A 26915-nucleotide genomic window follows, 5' to 3' on the forward strand; every position below is an offset into this window, starting at 1 on the left:
GTACATGTTTTAATCATAAGAATATCCATAAAGCAACTGGAATATTACCAAATGTACACACCACAAATCAAATTGACCATGTTATAAATGACAGAAGGCACTTTACAAACCTAATAAACGTCAGAAGTTACAGAGGCTCAAATATTGACTCAGTCCACTTCATGGTAGGGGCCAAGTTACGACAAAGAATTTCCATTGCCAAGAAAGAAAAGAGCACTAGACAAGTAAAATATAATTTCCATATGCTAAAAAATGAAAACAAAGAGAAACAGTTCCAGTCACATATAAAAGAAACCCTAGAACACACCTGGGCAATCGACCAGTCAAGCACGAAAATGTGGAACAACTGCAAGGAGGCTCTGAAATTAGCAGCCGAAAGCACATTGAGGATATCCCGAACCCAAGAAAAAAACGACTGGTTCGACCAAGACTACAAAAAAATAACAGATAAGAAGAACGAGGCATTCAGGACCATGCAACAACGGAAAACTAGGACAACAATAGATAGATACAAAAACTTAAGGAGAGAGGAAAAATGCATACACCGAAAAAAGAAAGGAGACTCGGAAAATGACATATTAGAACGGCTCGAAAGCCATATGAGTCATGGAAAAACAAGAAAGTTCTATCATCAAATAAATATTATTAGAAAAGAATTCAAACCGAGAATCAACTATTGTAATGATAAGGAAGGTAACTTACTTACCAACCAAGAGGATATCCTGTTACGATGGGTAGAGCACTTTCGAGAGTTGCTGGAAGGGGAACCTACTAACAATATAGAGCTGGAATATCGAAATGAGGAACTCGTGGAACCCCCCCGGTAGATGAAGTGAAAATATCTATAGAAAAACTAAGGAACCACAAATCCCCAGGCAGCGATTTGGCATCACCCCAAGGTGATGCGAGAAATTGTTTGTAAAATTTGGTCTGAGGAGCAAATGCCTGAATAATGGAGCTTAGGCTTAATTTGCCCGTTACACAAAAAGGGAAACCAACTGAAATGCAATAATTACCGCGGAATAACTCTCCTAAATACAGCATATAAGATATTGTCAAACATTTTGCACGAGAGATTGAAGCCTTATACCGAAACGTTTCTAAGAGAATATCAGGCAGGATTCAGGCGTGGACGTTCAACCATTAACCAGATCTTTACACTACGACAGATCCTCGAAAAAGCGCAAGAGTTTAACATATATATGTATCATATTTTTGTCGATTTTAAAGCGGCATATGACAGTGTCTTAAGATCAAGTCTTTACAACGCTATGAATGAGTTAGGAATTCCAAAAAAACTCATATGTTTGATAAAAGTGACAATGGCGAAGATATTTAATAGATCAGTCCAAATTCTAGCATATATGCAGACGACGTGGACATTATAACAAGAACCAGGGCGAGAACTGCGGAAATCCTAACCGAGCTAGTAGCAGCAGCAGAACGAATGGGGTTACATATAAATCAAAATAAAACCAAATTCATGGCGACTAACACAAACACAAGAGCTGGAAATGTTGACGCAGATTTAATCATCAATGACCAAAACTTCGAAGCAGTCAAAGAGTTTATATATCTAGGGACATCGGTTAACCCCAATAATAACACATCTGAGGAAATAAAAAGGCGAATAATAATTGCAAACAGGTGTTATCATGGTCTATCAAAGTATTTAGCTAACAAACGTCTGTCTCAAAAAACTCGTATAAGGCTGTATAGAACAGATAGTCCCCATTCTCACATATGGATCAGAGGCATGGACGCTAACTAAAACAAGATAAATCCGCTTTATCGATTTTTGAAAGAAAGGTGCTACGCAAGATATTCGAAGCGGTCTGTGAGAACGGAATATGGAGGAAGCGTAGATATAACTTTGAACTTCTGAATATCTACAAGCATACGTTTGGTGGTAAATATATTACCACTATAAGTAAGCGAAACCGCCTGCATTGGGTAGGACATGTAGTCCGGGCCCCTAAATCGAACATGATAAAAAAGATTTCAACAGCGCAACCCGTGGGAATGAGAAGACGGGATAGACCAAAGCTGAGGTGGATGGACTATGTAACACAAGATGCCGAGAAGATCGGAGTCGGCAACTGGAAAATGCAAGTAAGGGACAGAACAGAATGGCGTAGAAAGCTTGAGAAGATCGAGGCCCTCTAAGGTCTGTAGCACCAAGATGATGATGATGCACCAATGTGAGTGAGAATAAAATCTCACTGAAATGAGGATATTGGTCAAGGAGAAATAAAAAATGAAAAAACTATTTCAATCTTTTAATAGAAAACGTTTCGTGCAGTATTTCTGCACTTCTTCAGTTCTAATGATTGTAAAGTCATATATAGATGTCAAACAATCTCAAATGCATATGTTGAGGTGTTACAAAATACATTTAATAAATACAATAAAAGTTGGAGTTAAAAAAACACATTCAGAGTTTTTTAAATTTATACAAACATTAAAAAGTCACAAAAATGTCACAATATGTTAACAAGAACAGTATAATATAATACAATAATTCTATTCTATCGCTGATGTACAATATATCGAAACATGAAGCCAGGAGAAAAAGTAACTTGTTTTAATTGAGCTTAGTGAACCAATTTGAAAAAAAAATATTTTTATTGAAAAAAGCATGGAAAGTTAACTTTATTGTTAGAGACACCAAAGTAATTAAAAAAAGCGCCCATTTTTGACAGATAGGGATCTACTACTCCGAAAAGCAAAACAAAAATAATATGGCTGGGAAACAGTCTTTGTGCGAAAAATCAACTAGATGACAAATATATGTTTACAGGACAGAATAGAAAAGTCAATTTATTTATAAATCTAATTAAAAAAAAGGTTGGACATAAAAAGTACCGATGACCATTGTTGGGGAACCTAGAATTAGTGAATATTAATGAAATATAATGTGATATGAATTTGTTTAACTCACCATGTGGTTCCTTTTGGAAAGGATTTTACATCGAATGTGAAAATTGCTAAAGTTCTCGTTGAAATGAATATAGGGATTTAATTTAGAAGTATCAAGGTAGAATCGATGGTAGCTACTTTTTTTGCTTAGAGGACAAAAATCGAAAAATTTAGGCCATGTCTTGATCGGATTTAGGTGTAACTAAGTTAAATTATGAAATGTAACATTTAACTAGAAAGATTTTAAGGATTATTCAACAGCAAGGAGTGATAAATGATGCTGAGATTATCGATGTCAGTACGTCTGTTCATGGAGTTTTTTTCCCTTAATATGTGACACATTTCCAGGAAGGATCTCTTATAGAAATTATTCTCAGTTCCTAGAAATTTAATATTCTCAAAGTTGATTTTGTGGTTAAGAGAGATAGAGTGGGTACTGAGAGCACAAGAGTTCTTGTTGCATCTTATATCACTTTTATGGGATATAACACGCCCTTTAAGGGTTCTTTTTGTTTGGCCAATATATTTCAAATGACAGTATTTGCATGGAATGTTATATACTACATTTGATTTCTCCCAAATATCCAAATGTGTTTTGGTACGTGAAAAGAGATTTCCAACTGTTTTACAATTTTTGATGCCTATTTTAGTAGATAGGGGTTTAAACAATTTAGTAAGTTTCTCTGTAACTTGTGGAAAATAGAGTAATGAGAAATATCTAGGAGAAGACTCAGATGTGGATACCTCATCAAGGTGGAGTTCATTGTTGTCAAGTATGTTATTATGCAAATCTCCCACATTGGTATAAGTCGGGTCAAGTAAGGACCTTGCAGTAGAAAAAAGATATATATTAATAAGAAAAGTTGGATAAGAATTCTCAACTAATATAGTTTTAATTAACTGAGTGGCTTCCCTTCTGTATAAAGGATGTGACAACTTATGAGTCCTTAAGGCTAATCCCTGTACGAGGTTGTATTTGAATCTTTTAGGATAAAAGGAATAATAATTAAGGTAGCGATTGCTAGCAATGCTTTTTCTAAACAATTTGGTTCTTAGGATGTTGTCAACACCTCGTACAATTAACATGTCAAGGAACGGAATGGTGTTATTTACCCCCATCTCGCATGTGAACTGCAAGTGGGGATTGTATTCATTGAAGACAGAAAGGGTGTGAGTAATTTGATCAGTAGGTATGGCCAGGATCAAGTCGTCAACATACCTCTTGACAAAAGGAATGTTGTAATCTAAGTGACTGAGTCTATCTACGACTAGGTCATCTAAGACGAAACCAACCTAAAGGGGAGAAATAAAAGATCCCATTCCAAAAATCAGTAGGTAAAATCTATCATTGAACCCCAAATAGTTGGTGTCAAACACCAACTTGACGAGTTCCACGAAAGTTTCCCATCCAAAAGGACAATGGGGTTGAATTTAATTCCAGTGATTATGTAAAGAGGTAAGGATAACAGGTAAAGGTAAGTTAGTAAAGAGAGATACTACATCGAAACTTACTACTTGGAACCCTAAAGGTAGTTGGAAGTTGTTGATAAAATCACTACTTGAAGGAGTCTGAGATATTAATTTCGTTATCATAATTATAAGCTGTTGAAAGTATATTAGCCAAAAAACGTGCAATGTTGCAATTAGGAGAATTAATGGATGGTACTATGGGACGCATGCACAATTGAGGTTTATGGATTTTAGGCAAACAGTAAAATTTCGGAGAGATGCCATTGTAATTATTAAGAGATTTGGCTACAACATCCGTGATAAGATTAAATCTTTTTAACTTGGAAATGTGGTTATTGATTCTGGAAGTAAACGTACTGGAATTTCTGGGTAACGGTCGATAATATTGTTCATCATTCAAAAGTAATTGGCTGAGATCCATGTATTGTTCTTTATACATAAGTACAGTGGTATTACCCTTATCACTTAAAAGTGTACCAATAGTTCAGGATGGTCTTTAAGAAAAGTTCTAGTTTCATTATAGGAATTATATCATTTCCCTATACCAAATAGGTCTTGAACCTAAGGCCAAAAAAAGTAATATCAGCGCTAACTTTGGAATTTTGTTTGTCATCTATATTGAGTATAATGTTTTTGCTTTGTTTTTTTAACATTTCTGTTCTTTGAACTCTTTTTTAACTTTTACAAAACTAACTTAGTTCTGTTTTTAGATAACTCAAACTGAACATTTTGTACTTTTTATTCTGTATGGTTCATAAATTAAGTTATTTTCTTCATTTCCATCATATTGTTGCTGCAAATTTTTTGTGTGCAAATGTAAACCGTGCTTATTTATATAATTTTGTAGATAAACTATTGATGTGTATCGATTTAATACACGAAACGCCTATATTAAAAGGAAGAAGTAGCTGATATCTTTTACCGAGAACCCTCCACTATCTTAGTGAACCGCATTTAGTATTGAATTCAACGGTCGTTCTCTTTTTTCTGATATATATATATATATATATATATATATATATATATATATATATATATATATATATATATATATATATATATACACACACATGTCCAAAAGTTTGGAATACGTACAAATAATATATCTACGCCTATGGTGGTTTTAAAACTGTTGTTGATATTCATTCTAGAGGGTTTTTAAATGAAAATGATAAAAAATTTGAATCGTTTTTGTATGATTTTGGTCACATTAAACTGATTAGCGTATTTACACATTATTTCGGTCTTTGTTTAAATTTGAATTGAGCCGTTTAAAAATGCATAAAAATTGATATCTCATTTTGACAGATCCAGAGTAATTACTTTGTTACAACAGGACTTTATTTAAAGTTATATCGCGAATATTGCTGATGTTACTCAGAGTGCTGTATCAAAAATAAAAAAAAAATTCCAAGATACAAATGGTGTCAAGGATCGTCCCAGAAGTGGTAGAAATCGATGTACAACAGCAGCACAAGACCGGCAAATAACATTTATAGCTCGTAGAAATCGTCTGGAATCTACAAGTGGTATATCCAGAGAAATTTCTAGGCTGCAAGGACTGAATATTTCACGGCAAACAATAAGACGCAGACTAAATGCTGTAAATTTGTATCGTAGAAGACCGCTACGTGTTCCTAAATTAACCTACCAACACAAAATAGTAAGGTTGCAATGGGCTAGAGAAATGGTGTATCATGATCCTAACTGGAATAACGTGATGTTCTCTGATGAGTCAAAAATTAACTTGGTATCTGATTCGCGAAGAACACTGGTTTGGAGGGCCACAGGACAAGCCCCACTAGAAACAGCTAAACCGCGTGTCCCATTTAAAGGTGGCAGTATTATGGTTTGGGGTGGTATTATGAGTGGTACACGGACGTCACTGCTGGTTCTGGAGAGAAGAGTCACTGGTGCTGTATACATCAAGGAAGTTTTAAATCCTGTCGTACGTCTATTCCGAGGGGCAGTAGGTGATGAATTTGTGTTTATGCATGACAACGCACCTCCTCATCGAACATCAGCAGAACAAAATTTTCTTGAAGAAGAAGGAATATCTACATTACAGTGGCCCTCGAATTCCCCCGACATGAACATTATTGAACATGCTTGGGACATTCTCAAAACACGCATCAAGAAGCGAAACAATCCCCCTATTACACTTCGAGAACTTAAAGATGCTGCTCGTGAAGAATGGGAGAGAATTCCGCAAACCCAACTCGACCAGTTTTATTAAAAATGATTTTTTTCTATACTAATTTATTTTTAAATGTAAGTTGTACATTGTAAGTTTTTCACTCCAAGAAATTAAATATTTTTTTCGAATATCGTTTATCTGGTTTTGAGACTTATTTAGTATTGTTGAGAATTGAAACAAAATGATTTTTAACTATTCAGAAGATTTTATATATAAAAATCAATAAAAAGATGAAATATTCCAATATGCCAAACTTTTGGACATATGTATATATATATATATATATATATATATGTATATATATATATATATATATATATATATTTATAGGTATATATATATATATATATATATATATATATATATATATATATATATATATATATGGACAAAGAGAGACAAAATAAAACTTGCTACGTGGGTTGAATTGCTTTCATTTATTATTATTTTCCATTGTTCCAGCAAGTTTTCAAGCTCATACAAGTAGTATTAGAGTTGTTGTATAGCTGTGTTGATGTGTTTATGACTTATGAGTGCTACTGTGTCATCTAAAAATGTACCAATTGTTACGTTTTTTGAAGTTGGTAGATCAGACGGAATAGGAGGCATTTTGGATATTTCTCCATTTACTTTTGTTCTTAACTGTCGGTTTTCCAAGTATGACGTAATGATTCGAAAGAAGCATTATTAAGATACCATTAAGCAATATTTATTTTCTTCTAATGCGGAGTTGATTTTAAAGGTTATTCGGTGGAACTGCTGGATAGTTGAGTGTTCTCGTCGAAATCCAAACTGATAATTTGGTAGCCAGACTGCACCTGTAAAGTTTGGATCTATTCTTTTTATTAAAAGTTTTTCTAGTAATTTGGATATTGTTGATAACAGATTGATAGTTTAATAGGACAGACTTCACTGGGAGGTTTTGGGAATAAACTTATTTCTACGACTTTTAGATTATTAGGCCAATAATTACATCTGAAGATTGGGTTAAATATAATATGTAAGGATCACTATATTCTATCTGGATAATTCTTTTAGAATTTTTAGTGTTATTAATTCCTGGCGACTTTTTTATATTTAGTCTCAAGATTTCTTCGTTAAGTTTTTTTGGTGTTATTGGTTTTATTGGCTTTACTGATGGTTGTTATGAATTTAAATAATTAAGAATTTCTTGATCTTTATCGCTTCATGCTTATTGGTTCTGTGTGTCTGTGGTTTTTTGTACTGGTGGCGATATTGTTTTAGGTTTTAAGGATGATTTAATTGGTTTCCATATTAAATGGTCTTATATATTAAGTTGTGTTACGTATTTTTTAACTGATTATTTTCTTGCAATTTTTAGTTGTGTTTTTAATTTATTAGTTAAGCCATTGTAAAACGTTTTAACCGCTGAATTTCGACTCTGTTGCCATTTGGCTCTTACTCTTCTCTTTTTGGTAATAAGCTTTTTAAGTTCTGGTGGAATATTTTATTCTTTTCCCGATTTTATTTTTATCTACATCGTTGGGTGTTATAATAATATATATAATAATAATGTCATAAGGTTATTTGTAGCTGCTTCTATTGCTGCAGGGCTTTTTAGTGTTACGTTTACTTTAATGTTTTGATCCAACAATTTTTGTTAAAGATTTCAATTTGTTTTCGGTCTAGCAGTTTTGAAGTAGATTATTTGGTTATTACGTAGGTGCTTATTGTTGTAATAATTGGTAAATGATCTGATGATATAACTGGGCACTATGTCCATAAAGGTATTAGATATTATCTTTTCTCTCTCTCTTTCTCTCTCTTCAGTGGCGCTACAGTCCAAATCGAGCCTTGGCCTACTCCAAAATATGCCTCCAACTTTGCCGGTCCCGCGCCGTTTTATTATCTTTTATGATGCAAAAATCTAAGAGGTCTGGTCTTTTTTTTTTGGCCGTTGTCCACTACGCTGGTGTTCCTGTTGATAAATATAAATATTTATTTTCTTCCTAGCTATAGAGCTCTATTCCCTGTTTTGTTAATAATCTTGATCCCCAGTACGTGTGTTTGCTATTAAAGTTACCAGCTGCGATAAATTTTGGATCTAGCGTATTTGTAGACGGATCCGAAATCATCTTTGGAGAGCAATATACTGCTGCAATTGTCATTTCGTAAGGTAATAAGCATACTTTAATTACTGTAGATTGGATACAGTCTTGTACACAACTTTGCATCACGAAATGTTTGATTGATTGTTTGGTTAAGATTGCTGTACCTCCATAGGTAGTCCTGGGTGGGTGGGTAGTTTGGTATGTTAGATGATGCGGCATTTTAAAATAAGATTTATCTGTACAATGTGTCTTACTTAATAATAATAATCTATAAGATTTTGTTGTTGAAACGTTATCACCTCGTCCTTATGATTCAGCAGGCCATTGGCGTTACTTTCAACTATAAGAATAATATATAGAAGGGGTATAAGATCTTCAGTGGACCAATTATTTACAGACAGTCATTTCATGGATTTAAACCACTTGTACTCCTACAAATCATTATTATATTTACTCAGTGAGAAATCATTTATTGTACCCACCATACATATTAAACTAGAAATAACAATTTAACGATATTACTACCAAAAAAAGGAAAAGCCATTGGCTATTAATGAGCTTCGATTTCAAATAAATGTTATATTTTTAAATTTTATGTTTTCCTAAATGTAATTTGTTAACAGTTTGTATGTTACTACTTTAAAATTTTCATATAATTGTAATTTGTGCGAATATGTTAAAACAAAATTTAACCCTCACGTACAAGTTGTATTCCATGTGACACACAACTACTGTAAGAAACTGAATTTATTTATGGTATAACATATGTAAATTTATATTGTAACACATTTTTTGGTATAAATAAACTCTATTATTATTATCCAGATTTAGCCATACGGCTCACACTACCTCTAAGGGGAAAATTCACTCATCCCAGATACCTACGGTATCAAAAGGATTGAGCTCTGGTGGGAGTCTTTCCGTGTTATCGAGCCCTGGGTGACTTGGTATGCTGGAGTATCTCCAAAAAATTTTCGTACACATCTGGACGTCGCGAGGAGTACAGCTTTCTGCATGGCCTTATAAAGATGTTCATTTAGACCCAGCTGTTTTATGTTCGCTAGGATATTTTCGGGAATAACACCAGTAGTAGATAAAATTTTAATTAATTTAATTAATTAAAATTTAAAATTTTAAAATTAAAAAATTATAAAATTAAAATTTTTAATTAATATTATCCAGATTTAGCCATACGGCTCACACTCCCTCGAAGGGGAAAATTTACTCATCCCAGATACCTACGGTATCAAAAGGATTAAGCTCTGGTGGGACTCTTTCCGTGTTATCGAGCCCTAGGTGACTTGGTATGTTGGAGTATCTTCCAAAAGTTTTCGTACACATCTGGACGTAGCGAGGAGTACAGCTTTCTGCATGGCCTTATAGTGATGTTCACCCAGCTGTTTTATGTTCTCTAGGAGGTTTTTGGGAATGACACTAGTAGTAGATAGAATAAGGTACTGTACTAAGTACCCAGGTACTGTCTGGGTACTTTCCATTCTCCATTGTAACCTGATTTGTATTTCTAGATCTCTGTACCTGGCGATCTTTTCGTTGTATTTAACACGTAAATTATTGATGTTGGGTATCGCCACATCAATAAGTGTTGTTTGCCTAGTAATTTTATTAACTAGTATGAGATCCGGTCTATTATGCGCCACTGGTTGGTATGTAAGCACAGTGCGGTCCCAGTATAGCTTGTAGTTGTCATTTTCACGCATTTTGTCAGGGACGTATTGATAATAAGGAAGATGGTCGGTTTGGAGAAGTCTCAGTTTGTCAGCTACTTCTTGGTGGATAATCTTTCTTACTGAGTCATGGCGTTTTTTATAATCAGTACCGACAAATGCGTGGCAGCCCCCGGTAAGATGTTGGATGGTTTCTTGGGCTTGGCATCCATATCGGCATTTGTCATTTTGGACTTGAGGATCTTTAACAATATATTTCAGGTAATTGTTAGTTGGAATAACCTGATCCTGAATGGCAAGTAGGAAACCCTCAGTCTAGGGAAACATCTTTCCTGATGTCAACCAATAGTTCGACGCTGCATTGTCGACATATTCTTGGCTGATCTCATTGAGATGTCGCTCATGCAGAGGTGTACTCATCCAGGTGCGCATTTTTTCTTGCTGAGTCAGGTGGTTTATGCGCATTTCTTGTTCTCTCAGTTTAAGCGGCGTTGTATCATCTACTGCGGAAATTGCTCGATGTAAAGTATATATCTCAGCCCGTACCTAAAAATAAGTTCTCAAATTAGCAATTTGTTTATCCAATTGCTCACCTATATCATAAGTCCTCTTCCCCCTTGATACCGCGGTAATGTTGTTCTCTCTACTGCATTGCGTGGATGATGTTTTTGCGCCTTTGTGAGAAGTGTCCATACTTTCCGCTGAAGACCCTCTATATCCGTTTTTGACCACTTTATAATACCAAATGAGTAGCTAAGCGCGTAACAGGCGTACGTAATTAATGCCTTAAACAAATTTTTACTATTAAGATATGACCGATTTAGTTGTCTTACTCTTTGCACGAACTCCGAAGTTAGTTCAGTTTTCATTTGTTTATGGTCAATTTTTCGCGCCTGTTTTACTACGAGATATTTGTACATATCATTTTCACCCATTGCCTCGATATTTTAGCCATCTTGCATATTGAAACCTCCGGGCTGCACCTTTCCTCTGACTATATTTGATATACAGTACTTGTCTAGTCCCAAATGCATACTGATATCATTTGAGAAAGTTTCTACAGTTTTTAGCATCTGATCTAGGTGGTTTCAAGTGGAAGCTATTTATTTTAAATCATCCATGTACAACAGATGATTAAGCTTCGCCACAACAGTATTGTTATTTTTGATGCTAAATCCTGAGTCAGTGGAGTTCAGTAGCTGAGGTAGTGGGTTCATCGCTAAACAGAACCAAAGTGGATTGGGCCCTGGTTAATTGGGATATCTTCAGTTTCGATATTGGTTTCACCAGGTATTTGAAGGTGAATTTTAGTCTTTCACTCTGTCAATATATGCTTTAAAAAGGTCACTAGATTATCATCGACTTTATATGTTTTTAAAATATCTATAAGCCATTCATGCGGTACTGAATTAAAGGCCTTCTTGTAGTCAATGAAGACAGTAAAAAGGTTTTTTTTTGGTGTATGCTTGGTTAGAAATGACTGAGTCGATAATAAGTTGTTCTTTTCAACCCTTAGCGCATCTTTTCTGTTGAGGCTCTATGATATTGTTTAGAGCACAGTGTTGGTAGATACGCCGGGCTACACAGGATGTGACCAATTTGTACAAAGTTGGAAGACAAGTACTTGGCGGTACTTGATTAATCAATACTGACAAACACTCATGAACACTCCAAAACTTTTTTAACCAGAAGTTCTGAACTCCGTCTGGTCCAGGAGATTTCTAGTTATGAAGCTCTTTGATAGTATTTGAGACTTCTTCGGTGGTGAATGATTCGTAAGGAATATTATTGTAATGTTGACAGTTGTTCGTTGTGTCTTCAATCCATCCAGCATTGGTGTTATGAGTAGTTGGCGTTGAAAGTTGATATCCCCAGAACTCATGAATTTCTTCTTGGCTTGGGTATGATTTATTTTCATTTTCTATAGTGGAAATAAGTTTCCTATAAAACGCCTTCTCTGCATGCTCAAAAAGTATATTGTCGCATTTTCGGTTGTTACTTACTTTGTATTTCCTTGGGCGGCCTGAATAAACAGAAAGTTTTTGTTTTAATGTGTCCAGGCATTGTTGCGGTGTGTTATTTTCTGGATCATGTTGTAAGTGTCTTCGACTGTTCCGCAATATCTCTTCAGCTCTCTTGATGATTTATTTATTTAGCGTATGGCTACATCACAGGTTCATATATATATACATATATATAAATTATATAAATTACAAACAACAGTAAATACAAAAATATTATTCTATAAACAAACATCTATATATTCGATTGACTCTTTTGTAGCAGCCAGGAAATCCGAAGGGTTGCCGTTATAGGATCTAATCGGGCATTCCTCTACCATGTGTTTTACTGTTTGCCTTTCGGCGCCGCAGTCGCAATTTGGTGATTGTATTTTTCCCCATCTAAAAAGTGAGTCGGAACATCTGCCACAGTTCGTCCTTATTCTATTGAGTGTCGTCCAAATTCGTCTCGGTTGGTTGAAGCCCTCAGGTTTGCTTGTAATACATGGCATGTTCCAGTTAGCTGGTGCAGCGTTATTCTCCCATTGTTCTCTCCACCGTTCAGTTACATTAAACACTTGATAATTTTGATGAAACACGTTTTATTTCTATTAAAATTACTATAATACTCCACTCTTTATAATTAGCTGTGTGATATCCTCCACATAAAGCACATTTGGCTGGTGTGTTTTTGTTCTTTTTACGGCTTTCTGTACTGTGCTACTCTCCACATTTCCCACATACATACTCTGCAATATGTTTTTAAATGGCCATATAATTGACATCTCATACATTGGATGATAATTTTGTTTTTTATGGGTATATTGAGTGTTGTAATTTCTGAATTCTATAATTATCTTGGTTGTTGTCTAATCATTTGAGGTCAACAAAGCACATATTTACGAGCTTTTTTGTAATCCTTTGTTTAGCATGAATGACGTTTCTTACCTTGTGACCCAGTTTTGTCAGTTCTTCTCGGATATCTTTTGTTGCATGTGAATGGTAAAGATACTTAATTACGACTCTTTAGGCTCTTTCTTCCTTTGATTGATATGTGTGATGAATAATGTTCTATATCTTGATATAGATATCTTGATATATATCTTCATATATCTTGATAATTTTCTGTATATTTCTGGGTAGCTATCCGTTAGAGTTTTATATTTGTTCCATAGTGTAATGGTATTATCTTCTTTGTCTGTTACCACATTTGATCTTATTTTTCTTGCGTTTGGCAGTTTTAACTACTTGCCATGTGGACTAATGGACCTGCGAATTTTTGTGGACTAAATATAGAAAACAATTGTTTCCCCTTTTGGTCAATTGTACATAGTACGTTGACGTGTAGGCAAACGATCCACTTTGTTCATTCTCGTGCCTGGCAACACAACAAAAAATATAGTATATCACAAGGCCCTTCAATGAAAATATTCGACACGAGGTCAATCCGTTCATCTAATAGTTACTTTGTTTCCACGTGAATTAACTTCTTTTGGAACTTTCAATAAACCTATTATTTAATCTGTAAATAAAACAGTAAATAGAACTCAGCTAGTAATTTAAGAGAACATTTATAATATAAGATACGAAGCTCGCCAGGTCAGTTTGTACCAAATACAAAGATGCAGAAGTACTTTTTTGTGTGATTCGGTTATCTGGTTTGTCTGATTTCTTATTAGAAGACATGGGAATCCTATCTAAATAAGTCAGTTTTTTATTACTAAGTACCTATTTTAATAAACACATTGGGATATTTAGTTACGTTTGATAATTTTTGGAATTTAATGATTATACAAAAGTATTTTCGTTGATAATACCTAAACTTTCTTTCTCCTTTTCTTCTTATTGTACTTTTCTAAGGGGTTTTATTTACGTCTACTACATAGGTTCTTGGAATTCAGTGCATTATTACAATAATAAAAACACTTACTAAAATATTTGGATGTGAGTGCAAATTTATTACCTTAATATTTTTGGAATTTCTTCGCTACGTAAAGAATTCTAATCAATACTTTAATGACGCACGTGAGGTTGGTACAATTTGCGGTTAGGACGCAAATCGGTATTTGGTCACGGGTGGTGTGTCACTTGAGTTTGTAAATACTATTTTCGATTATTGTATTTCTTAATATTTTGTAGAAAACGTTGCTTGTCATTGTTTTTCTTATGATTCTTATGAAAATAGTTTTCCGTTTCAAAATAGTTTAATTCGCAATTATAATTTTATAATTTACACTTGTAATAAAATATTGAATATTATGATATAAACTCTTTGATTTCCTTTGATCTCGATAGATAGCTTATAAAACACAAATAATTTCTACCATATATAAATAAAAAACAAACATAAATTTTCACCAATTTTTAAGATGTTAAACGTGTTCTAAATAATGGTTGCAAACAAAAACATAATCTTAAATTTTTAGTTTTATTTTAAACAATTATTTTTAATCTACAAACTTTCTATAAGACATCAACACCAAATAACTTTTCTTATAAAAAACATATTTATTCATGGTTCAGCAATTTAATTCGGATTAATATTTGGCATCGATCTCTTATAGTAAGTTTATTTACAATTACATCATCTTTTTCTACGATCAAACTCCCCGTTTCCTCAATTTCATCATAGGAGAAATGTGGTAAATTATCGAAAAGAGGCCGCAATGTTGATTACACGCAAATAGACTTGTTCATAAATTATTCCACCAAATATGTCATTATTGTCACATATTATTGTCGAAGATTTTTTGTTTCTGTTCTGATATGCCATTCTGATATGCCGTTATTGCACTTTGTTTTGAAGGTACAGTAAAACTTCTGTTAACGGACACCTCATCACAACGGACACCTCTGCTGAACAGACAGTTGTTAGGTCACCGAACATTTCATATGTGGATAAATAGGAAGACACCTCCGAACAACGGACCCTTTTCACAACGACTGCGGACAAAATTTTCCTTCAGTTTTTCTAAGAAATTATTGTAATTTTACCTGCCAACAACAAGGACAGTCAGGTAAAGGCGATTAAAAGATTGAAATTGGGACTCCGGAAATCCAAATGAACGTGTACGAACTCATCACTTTATGGGTCTCATAAAATTATTAGACCCTCCGAGATATAGTAAACTGATCACCGGCATCCTTTGGAGATCGATAAGCTCATCACCAGCATTTGTGCCCCAGGGCGCTGGTCAACCATATTGACATACATTTGTGTTTAGATTTCAACTTCTAAATATGCAGGGTGTTTCACTCTACCACCGTTCTCGAAACATGGAAATTGTATCAAGTAAGAAAAATAGCGAAGTTCTCTAGAATCAAGTGATCTATCACCAAAAATTATTTTCGGTTATACAAGATGTTGCATATGGCGTGATATACACCGATTCGCACTTATTTTTATTACCGTCCCTTTCTCAAAAAATATATAATGCATAAGTAACATACATATTTTATATAAATACTTTGGTTTGTATCCCACAGTTTTGTAAATATTAACTTTCTTATTCTAATTGCAATTAAAATCCAAAAAATTTAATCAATAATCAAACTTAATTAAATGGTGTCTAATGTAAAACTATCATAATAAAAAAAAACAGAAAATCTTTTGTATCATATTCATAGGTGAATAGTCAATGTAATATGTGGCATATCGTGAACTTTTTTATTTTTAGTTTTATGAAAAAATGTTATTCCTATAAAAAATTCTGAATTATCTAGAACTTATAATACAATCATCGGATATTAAGATTTTTTAATCATATACGCGGTTGGCTAAAAAATATGAACCGCGTATACAACTGAAAAAATTTAATATCTGATCGTTATATTCTAGGTTTTAGATCATTCAGAATATTTTATAAAATATAACTTTTTTTCATAAAATTGAAAATAAAAAAAAAATAAAAAGGTTTCACACTGCTTCCGAATTAATTGGAAGCCCTGTATATATGTATGAAAATCCAGTGGCGTACACTCACTTTTATTTCAACGTTAATTATATTATAAGTATTGTTTAAATATTATTGTTCGAAATAGGCCACAATATATTTATCTGCAGGTTTTTACTGAAGTTTCCATCTCTATATCCAAAAACCGTTTTCAAAGATATAAATTATAGTTATATTTATTTTATTTGCTTATTATTATATATTTATATAATCTTATATTATTCATTTTCTTTTTTTTTCCAACTTTAAAAACGGTCTCTGGAATAGAGATCGAAACGTCAGTAAATTAAATATGTAAATAGATGTATTGTGGCTTATTTCTAACATTCTCCCTAATAATACGGAATGCACAAGCAAAAATCTATAGAAAAATAAATATATCTATCATTTGTATATTTGAATACGATCTCTTTATACAGAGATCGAAACGTCAGTAAATTAAACATTTGAATATATATATTGTTACTTATTCCCAACATTATTTCTAAATATACAGAACGGTAAGCAAAAAGCCATAGAAAAATAAATATTACTATCATTTGTATATTTTAAAACGATACAGAATGCCATAAGCAAAAAGCTACAAGAAAACAAATAAATTTGCAGAAAGCTTATTGATGCTACCCGGCTGTCGCGAAAGTTACGCTAAAATGTCTATTAACGTGAGCTGATCAGGTTCTAATTTTGTTAATATTCTCAAAACCAGCGCTCAAATACTTCGGAAGTCTCCATGATAATCTCTTATTTCTCTTGACTCAAATTGCAAACTATTAACAAGGAACCCTGTATCACTTCCTATGTGGATATTGATTAAACGCCGTTGCTTCTCTGATGGAGTTTTTTATCCAGTAAACCAGCCTTCTATAAATGCTTTGCGTTTATTTTTGACATTTAAATCTTGCAGGCTTCATCCAAATGATATATTTTCCGTCCAATACTGCGAATTTTGCGTATTACTTTTAAATATTTTCTTCTCCACACAATAGTTTCTTTTTTTTTTTTCTAATAACATACTTTTTCTGTTGCGTTTTACATATCAAAAGTTGATTTAGCGCATAGTCCTGATTAATACTCTACTAGATATCTTGGGTAAGCAGTAATTGTTTTCGACCCCTACTATAAACTAAATAACACTACTTGTCTCGTCATCAAAAACAATGTTTTTTCTACCTCTAGTTTAACCTTTTCTTGCTTTTTAGCTTCTGATGATTTTTAAGCAGACGATAAATACAGCTAACGCATACTTTTGTTAAACTGCTGCAAATGTCGACCGCTTGGCTAACATTTAACGCCATTTTTCTGCCGTAAATTCCTTCATAAACGTTTCGTATCATTACCTTCTCTTCGAACGTTAACATTTCCGTCTCTTTTGCGGCGTTTCATTTTTGGAATCAACATCAGAATTTTGCTGTTTTCTCTTGGAACAACTCGGTTTTTCGTCCATTGTATTTTAATAATTACAGAATATAACCAAAAATTCACTATAAACCAAAACTTTACTGTCAACCAAAACTCCAATAAAACTCAAATCAAATAATCACAGAATATAACTAAAAATTCACTATAAACCAAAACTCCAATAAAACTTAAATCAAATAATCACACAATATAACTAAAACTTCACTATAAAGCAAAACTCCAATAAAACTCAAATCAAATAATCATAGAATACAACTAAAAATTTATTATAAAACGACAAACTATAACACTCGTATTATCAATAACACGTTTTATCAATAACACAAACTTATCACATAAAATATACTCACAAAATGTAACACATGCACTACCCTCAAGAACGCCAATGTAAATGAACGATTGTTGATTTCTTGATCGGCACCTGCTCGGCCATAAAATAACAAAAACGAGTTTTACGGCTATCTGTGTTCCGTCGCTAATTCCAAAGTTGCCAAACGATTGAAAAATAATGTTTTAAAATATCGATTTTTATTTTATAAATTTAAGTATGTAACGAAACGGAACATATAAACAAAATTTATTTCATTACAATTTTGGGCTTAATTTTTACTATTGAAAAAAATCATGTTTTTTGGTATTTTAATGACGGTTATAATCGCTGCGTGGAAGAATACAGGTTATGTATGACCATAATTCCTACTTGTGAACAATAATTGGCTACATTGTACGACAACTCCTGGTCAAGTTTTCTATAGAGAAGCACAAATAAATATACTACTTTATATATTCTGTAATTTCTTATGAGAAAACGCAAATTGCAATTGAGAAAACGGGTAGTTTTCGAGGGCCGCTGTGTACATTTAAATTTGAGGATATTTGGCGTTTAAACGATGAAATCACTCTTCTAAATTGAGGATTTATAGTATAGTATACGTGACAATGTGACTTTAACAATTTAATCAGAAATCTAAAAATGTAATATTAGAAAGGGTAATGTACTTTAAGCAGCAAAGTAATATTATACCTTGTCTACAAGAAACATCTTGTACAGTTGACTCCTTCTTCTTCTGTTTATGTATAAATGACTCTGTCTGTTTTTAATGTACCTCCCGTAAATTGTCGGTCCATGGTTTTCGTGGTCTTCCTACTGATCGTCTTCTTATTGGGGAACATTCTCTTGCCGTCTTTACTACTCTCTTTGTTGTCATTCGGCTCATATGATCGTTCCATTCTACTATTTTATTTCTTACCCAGTTCTTGATTTTCTCCATATGGAATCTGCGTCGTTTATCTGTACTTCTAGCTCTGTCCATAGTGTTTTCCCATTAATTGTTTCAAGTGTTTTCATCTCTGCTGTTTCTAACATCCTTTTTGTCCTCTCTGTATCAGGTCGTGTTTCTGCCGAGTATGTTGTTATAGGTCTGATGACTGTTTTGTAAATTCTGCCTTTCATTTCTTTCCCAGTATTTTTGTCAACAGTTGACTTAAAGAACCTAACTAAGCTGATTTTTTTCTGTTAGATCAGAATGATCCGCGAATACCGGTTCGAAACAATTAAAAAAAAAACGGTATAAAATCTCTATTCACCAGTTGTATGACATTTAGCCTTACACCCTTTCGTCGCACAAGTCCACAAAAGGCAATTCGATTTTAGAGTCTTTCGCGATTGAAATTTGAAATTATTGATAACCATCATTTTTTATCCACTCAGAACGTTATCAATAAGCGGTTCACTATCCATGTTGAAGCAACAAGCGCAAATGAAGACAAATTTTTCTTTTCGCATAGTTTTAAGTAGCTATCAATAGAATTTTTTTGAATTCTCAAATAAAAACAAATGAATTGCATTTGCATATAATATATTGGAAATATTATTTGAATTTGGATTATTCTGTCAAATTACCAAACCTAAGTGTCTGGCAAAGGTTTTATGCTCTATATCTGCTGATGGGTTTACGTGTACCCATCCAAATAGGTACGTAACTTATTGCAGCCATAAAACTAATTATATAAGTAGGTACTTATGCTCCTAAAACTAGGTACTTTAGCTAAATCGAGTTTAATTTCAATACATGATACAAAGGATGAATAAATTTTAAAATTGGTACAATTTATTCATCCTTTGTACACATTTCTAATTTAGTAGTGATATTCTGATCTAAGGGTAACAATGTCTTTGAAATTTGTAAAAATAATATGAGCCATAGAAGCATCTGGAAAAAAAATAATTATAGTGTTCGAGTTTTGGCCGAAAAGTTTCAAATAGAAAAAAGTCAAGTTAGTGACATTTTAAAGAAAAAGGCCGATTTAAAAAAGTGGTACAGTGAAAGTGGACATGTTTAACAAAAAAAGAGGATTAAAATTGAAGGTGTTGCCATCTATCTAATCATGGATCTAATCAAAATATCACAGGCGATAACTGGTTCACCAGTATTCCTTTGGCGAAAAGACTTTTTGCACAAAAAACCCGACTTACGTAGGAACGATGAGAAAAAATAAACGGGAAATGCCGAAGAAATTCCTTTCAATACGAAATAGAGTGAAGCACTTCTTCATATTCGGTTTTCACGAATGCTGCGCTTTGGTGTCCTATTGTTCGAAAAAGAACAAGGCTGTATTAGTTTTATCCACATTCCGTTCCACCGTTGCTATAGATGAATCTACTGGAGATAAAAATAAACCTAAGGTCGTCACCTGAGCGTCGACCTGGTTGACCAGCTTTGTCAACACAATAATTTTGCGCGCAACACTAGACGTTGGACGATGGTAGTGTTATAAAATCTGGTAAACATTTCCGCAATAAATGCTCGTTGCATTTACAGATATCACCATCATATGATCGAGAAGATATCATGTGTTCGGTTCTTGTGAAATCTGAGTTGGAAGTTAATCAAAAACGAAGGTCTCAAAATTCAAACATTTCAAGGTAGCTACGACAACGTGCAAAACTGCTGCTGGGTATTGAGGAAGGTAAGCAGCCAGCCGAAGCTAGAACCGGATTCAGAGGAATATATTATGTATGTGGAAGGGTTCGAGATAAAATCATCAGAAAATTCTGTTCCAAATGTGGAAAATGGGTTTGTGGTGACCATTTGAAAGAAATCTGTATAAACTGCCACAAAATTAGGTTATGTGAATGTATTATCGTTTACTTGAAAATAAAGTTTTGTTGTCATAATTTTTTGGTTTTATCTTGATTTCCATAGAAAATAAACTAAAAGTCCAAAACAAAATGGCAAAAAAAAACTGGGTGACATATTTCCCCCACGCCACCAAATTTGTCATTTTTAGTCACGCCACTATCGGAGGGTTTATTAATTCGTATCAATAGAGTATGTAGGGGTGAGGGTTCCCTGATACCACTTCTCACCGTGTAAGTCAAACGTTTACCAATTTCTTATTCTCCCTGGGAGAAAATAAAAATAAAAGCAATCGGGGAATAGCAGGAACAGTTTTCCTGTGTTATATAATGTTACTATTTAATTCAAAATGAATATTTTTACATTAGGATGCTTTCGATAACAGTCAAAAAAATATGTATATTCTATATAAAGAGAGTTTTATATAAAAGAATATAGTTTTCTAGCTTAAGGATCGGTCATGATATTTTATTAAACAGTTAACTATTCAACAGTTCTTCTGAACTTAACTAAAATCATTAGTCATCAATGACTGTTTACTACGTGATACTTGTAGTTTAATTACCATTGGTTGCGTATATTTTTAAATTAACTGTAGATTTATTGACAACAATTATAATTAAATAATGAACTTAAAAAATAAAGATGAATCATCATGATTTAGATATCCTGTCAATAGGTAATGGATAATAAACAAGGAATTAAACGTGATGAATATGGAATGATTTGTATAATCGAGACTATTAAACAGAATTATTAAAAAATGTTTGTTTTTCAAAACCCCTTAAGTTGATTTCATGCGATTGGAAAAGTTTTTTATTGGGAAAATACATATAAATTACGAGCATGAGTCTCATTTAACTAAAAAGGTGCTGGGTATTTTCCACAAAAATAATTTGGAAAAATTATAAGAAATCACGAATATAGAAACGACAATGGGACAAGTCGGATAATGAAAATATGCCGAGTATACGATTTGGCCATAACCAACAAAAGATTTATAAAAACTTACATAGATATACATGTGAGGAACCTGGTAGAAACCAAAGATCAATTATTGATTTAGTAATAGTAAGAAAAGCCCGAAAAGCAATAATATAAGATGAAAGAGTATATAGACAAGCAGAATGTGCAAGTAACTATTAATTAGTTCTAGGGAAAAAAATATACACGAGAAGACGACAAAACGACAATAAAGTAGAACTTTTACAACAATTTAGAAATTGAACACCGTATCAAAATAGACTAGAGAATATGCTACATGTGAACGAAGAATAGACCCTAACAGAAATGTATTAACACCTAAAGGAAAAAATAAACAAAGCGGCCACAGAAGTACTAGGTATTGAACAAAACAAGAATAAATATTTGGAGAAATATAATAACGACCTAAAAGAGATGATTAAAGGGAAAAAAGATACTTTTCATAAATGGCTAAACGACGGAACCCCAGGAACATAAGAATATGCTAGTTGCAGACAAAAAGTGAAACAAAGAATAAGGCACGAGAAGAAAGAATACTGGGAGAGAATGTGCAGATACATAGGCAATACGATAAAGTATCACAGGCAATGGAAGAATGAAAAAAAAAACGTCAAAAGTGAAGTAAAAACAAAGTAAAAATATCATACAGATAATCACACCAAACGAATAGACAAAACATTACACAAAATTATTGCAGGATAATAGACCCTAGTATATCACCAGACTGTGACAATAATAACAGAACAAAATTAGAGGAAGATATAATTAAAACGCTAAAGAAAGCCAAAATTCAATAGCAAGAATCTTTTCCATAGTTGTAAAAGAAAAATAGAACAACACGTGGACCATTATGGCGATGAATAAGCCGGATTCCGAAAAGTCAGATTATATCTAGATAATATATTCATCATAAGACTTCTTCTTCTTTTGGTGACTATTCGTTTAGAATATTGGCGATCATTCTAGCTATAATTATTTTATTAACTGATACTTTAAATAGATTAGTTGTTATGGAGAACCATTTCCTCAGGTTTTTTAACTATGATATTCTCCTTCTCCCAATTCCTCGCTTTCCAGTTTGAGAAAGTGATAAAAAATAACACAGAGACAAATATTGAAACACATATGACCTTTATCGACTAGGAGAAAGCATACCATAGCGAACCTAGGAAGCACTATTGAAGGAAATGAGAAGAATACACGTTAGAGAAAAATGGGTGAATATAACACAAAGACTGCTTTGCAAAGATGATATAGAAAATGTGGAACAATGAGTATACCAGTAAAAAAGACTACATTCTCTTCTTTTCGCAGATTACCAAGTCATTTTTGCATGAGACAGGGAGGACATTGAATATATGATAAGGAAATTAAAGGAAGAATATAAGCTATGGGATTTAAGATAAATATGTGAAAGACCGAATACTTGTGTATTGGATCCGTGGTTGCAGATTTGAACTTAAATTCAAAAGAAGACATGATTAAGAGTTGTAAAAAGTTTAAGTATTTAGGATCAATAATACTTGTATGAAAGATATAGAAATGAAAATAGCACGGGAAAAACAAGCTACGGAAACACTCCAAGAAATAATATGGAACAACATTCTACCCAAAGAAAACAAAAAAAAAAGGATCTTTCATAGCAGATTACTGAGTACTATAAAATAACAACAATATGAAATAAAATATCAACAGTTGAATTGGACTTTATGAGAACATATCTACAAATCACCAAAGAGATTAGAATAGGAAGAGAGGAAATATGAAACAGAATGGAAGTAGAATGATCAATTAAAGTTGGAAAATAAAGGCCTGCAGTGGTACGGGTATATACAAAAAATGCCAAAGCACAGGGGGCCGAAAAGACTATTGGACTGGGACCTACCAGAAGGAAGACGGAGAAGAAGACCTGCTAAAAGTTTAAAAAAAGTACATTGGAAATGGTAGATAGAGACCTCAGAGAAGGTGACTGGTAGAATAAAGAAACCTAAGAAACATCGTCCAAAGACATGCGGTGATTATCGGACAATAAGTCTGATGAGTCACGTTTTGAAGATCTTCCTGCGAGTAATATACAGCAGAATTTACACGCTAGTAGAGGACAGAATTAGCAATACTTAATTTGGGTTTAGGAGTGGCTTGGGTACAAGAGAAGCCTTGTTTAGTATACAGGTGCTAGTACAGAGATGCAGAGATATAAATCAAAATGTGTACATTTGTGCAATCGATTTTAAAAAGGCTTTTGACAAAGTCCGACATAACAAAATGCTAGAAATATTGGAAACAGCTGGATTGGACGATAAAGATCTACGAATAATTACAAATGTATACTGGCATCAAGTGGCAAGAATAAAGGTTGAACAAGAACTGTCGGAATATAAAAAGAGGAGTGAGACAAGGCTGTATGTTGTCGCCTTTACTCTTTAACTTATATTGGGAGGAAATATTTAAGGAAGCCTTAATGGAGACAGCCGAAGGTATTATTGTGAATGGAGTAACCGTCAACAATATTAGATATGCCGACGATACCTTAGTACCTGCTAATTGCGGAGAAGACCTTCAAAATATAATGAACAAAATATAACAGACTTGTGATCAGTATGGATTAAAACTCAACGTTAAGAAAACTAACTATATGATAGTTAGCAAACAAAATTATATACAGGATGACGGTATAAAAGTCGGAGATGCCACTCTAGATTAGAGAAACTCGTGTATCTCGGCAGTAATATCAATGAGAGCTGGGATCCAACTGCAGAAATTAAAAGCCGAATAGAACAAGCCCGAGCTGCCTATGTAGAAATGAGAAACGTACTTTGCAGTCACGATCTTAGCATTGACCTTAGAGTTCGAATGACATCTTGCTACATCTTTCCTGTCCTGCTGTATGGAGTGGAAGCGTGAACTCTAACTGAGGCTATCCTTAGACGCTTGACAGCCTTTGAGGTGTGGGTATACAGACGACTACTGAAAATAAGCTGGGTCGACAGAGTTAGAAATGAGGAGGTCCTTAGACGGCTGAACCAAACAACACAACTGGTCAATATAATAAAGAAACGCAAGCTGGAATACTTCGGTCACATTATGAGACACCCTGAAAAATATGATCTTTTACATCTGATCATTCAGGGAAAGATCCAAGGTGATCGTGGTCCTGGTAGAAGAAGAACATCATGACTGAAAAATCTAAGGTAATGGTATAGAAAATCAACTACATCGTTATTTAGAGCTGCTGTCAATAAAGTCCCGATAGCGAATATGGTAGACAACATGATATCCAACGATCGATAACGGTCATGGAACTAGAAGAAGAAAAGAAGAATAAAGTGCTGAAGAGGATAAAAACGGCGAACTCATAATGAAAAAAAGCCGAAAAAGGAAGTGTATACAGTGTTTTCGCCCAAGGGATAGTCATAATATTTTATTAAACAATATTCAACAGTTCTTCTATATTTAATTATTATCGTTCGTCATCAGTAACTGTTTTTATCTGTCAATATCAATAAATAATAAACAAAAATGAATCAGAAAGTTTTATATATCCTACTAATAGTCTATAGAGACATATTAACAACACTTTAATTAGAGCAAACAATAAACTATTCAACAAGTTACCAGGCTCAACAGGAATTTGACAAGGGGATAGTCTTAGTCCAATCCTCTTTAACGGCCTTATGGATCATATCATCAAAGAAGTGAAAATTGTAAAGAAAATGTAGAATGGGCAATATAGAATTTAAAATAATTTGTAATGCTGTAATCGTTTTATTTAAATAAAGAAATTTTTGGTTGCACTTAAAGGCAGAAATTCCTAAAATAAGTAAATACAAACTTTTAAAAATTATGGAAATTACGCTTTAGGTGAGAATAATAAAATCTAAAGTTTCAATTAATTTAAAATTACACATTCTACTGTGTAGGTTCTCGATATAATAGCACCCATAATGGTTGGCTAGATTTACAGATATTTGCGGATTGGTTTACTTTGACCTTTTCCACATGCAAAACGTCTTGAAGGGCGAAAAATCATCATAGGAGATAACCTTTCCTCTAATTTTACCGATTAAGTGATCTTTATGCGAACAAAACAATGTGGGCTCCATATGTTTGGTCAAAAACTCAACATATTTGACCCAATCACTTGATGTCGATTCTTTCCGTCAAACTCTTAGTGATTGGAAAAACTTTCACATTATATTAACCACAATAGATAAGAAAGATTTTCCAAACTTGTTAAACACTACCCTTCAGCACATGCACAGAAAAACAAAAACAGCGGACGAAAACAGCGCTATAAAACGAATTATTGTTTCCTCCTTTGCAGCTACGGGAATTTACCCTTTCTCCCCCGAGAAAGTTTTAAATAGGTTACCTAGAGAAGATGAAAAAAATAGAGGGGCAAATCGACAACCTTTTAGTACATTATCTAAAAGAGAAAAGATATTTAGCTGCATCATTTAGATGAAATATTAAGGGGACCAAACTAAATGTCGAGCCAGGAAAAAGTGTTGTAGCTCAACAACCTGATGAAACTGAAAGCGACAGTGAAAAAGAGCCACCAAGTGATAACGAAAGAGAAAGTGAAACGTTTAACTTGGATGAGTCTGACAATAATGATGGGATTAAATATTTTGCCTATAACAAGGATGACATTAAAGAAGGAGTTTTTCTGTTAGTGAAAGTATTGGGAGGAAGAAGGAAGAAGCAATACTATCGCTATATTGCTAAAATTCAAAAAGCCAATGAAAACGACCTAGACGTTGAATGATATAAATCTACGGATAAAGTAAAGAAGGCCTTTAAACTAGTCGAACATGATAAATTTTCGGTTAAAGTGAGTGATATTATTGCTCTATCCTGAATTCAATAGAAACAGATTGTATGTTTAAAAAACGGTTTAATGTAATGGAGATGTAGAATATCACTTTAAACCTAATATAGATATATTCAAAGATGTTTAAAATTATGTTTTTTGATGTTCTAAATTGGAGTATTAGCCCAACTTTGTCATTCTTTGATTTAAGGATATTAAAGTTTACTTTTCATGACCTATTTCACACGATTACAATTTTTAGA

The sequence above is a fragment of the Diabrotica undecimpunctata genome, chromosome 3 (assembly GCF_040954645.1).
Source record: "Diabrotica undecimpunctata isolate CICGRU chromosome 3, icDiaUnde3, whole genome shotgun sequence".
In the NCBI taxonomy this organism is placed as follows: Eukaryota; Metazoa; Arthropoda; class Insecta; order Coleoptera; family Chrysomelidae; genus Diabrotica; species Diabrotica undecimpunctata.